The sequence below is a fragment of the Penaeus monodon genome, chromosome 25 (genome assembly GCF_015228065.2).
Source record: "Penaeus monodon isolate SGIC_2016 chromosome 25, NSTDA_Pmon_1, whole genome shotgun sequence".
Classification (NCBI taxonomy): Eukaryota; Metazoa; Arthropoda; class Malacostraca; order Decapoda; family Penaeidae; genus Penaeus; species Penaeus monodon.
Window position 1 is genome coordinate 10,249,499 of NC_051410.1, and position 469 is coordinate 10,249,967.

The following is a 469-nucleotide window of genomic DNA, read 5'->3' on the forward strand; positions in this document are numbered from 1 at the left end:
GTGAAGTCTTCTTGAAGACCTTAACAGCGTTAACCATTAAAAAAGCTTGGCGGATGACTTGGTAAACCGGTAAAGTCCCGAAGGTTCTCCGTGTGAAGCTGATGCCGAAGAGTACTGGAGGACCGTTCTTATAGTCCAGCTCCAGGTTAATGCAATTAGCTAGTCCCATGGGTACGTCAGCAGGTACACGCGCGGAGTGATTTTGCTGTTGTTTTTCTTACTTTTTACCTTTTAACCCTGAAAAAAGACTAACAAATCTTGGTAAGACATCAAGCGATGGGGCACATGCGTCTAGTTGAAAAAAAAAACTTCTGGCACACATGCTTCAAGTTTTTTCTTCCTTTTCCTTAAACTTATGTTAGGAGTTCGGAAGACAGTAAAAGCTTCTTATTTATCAAAGGTAACTGAGCGTAACATTGGCCATTTCTACAGTATATAGGCATATTTCCACCCGGAAACAAGTAATCAT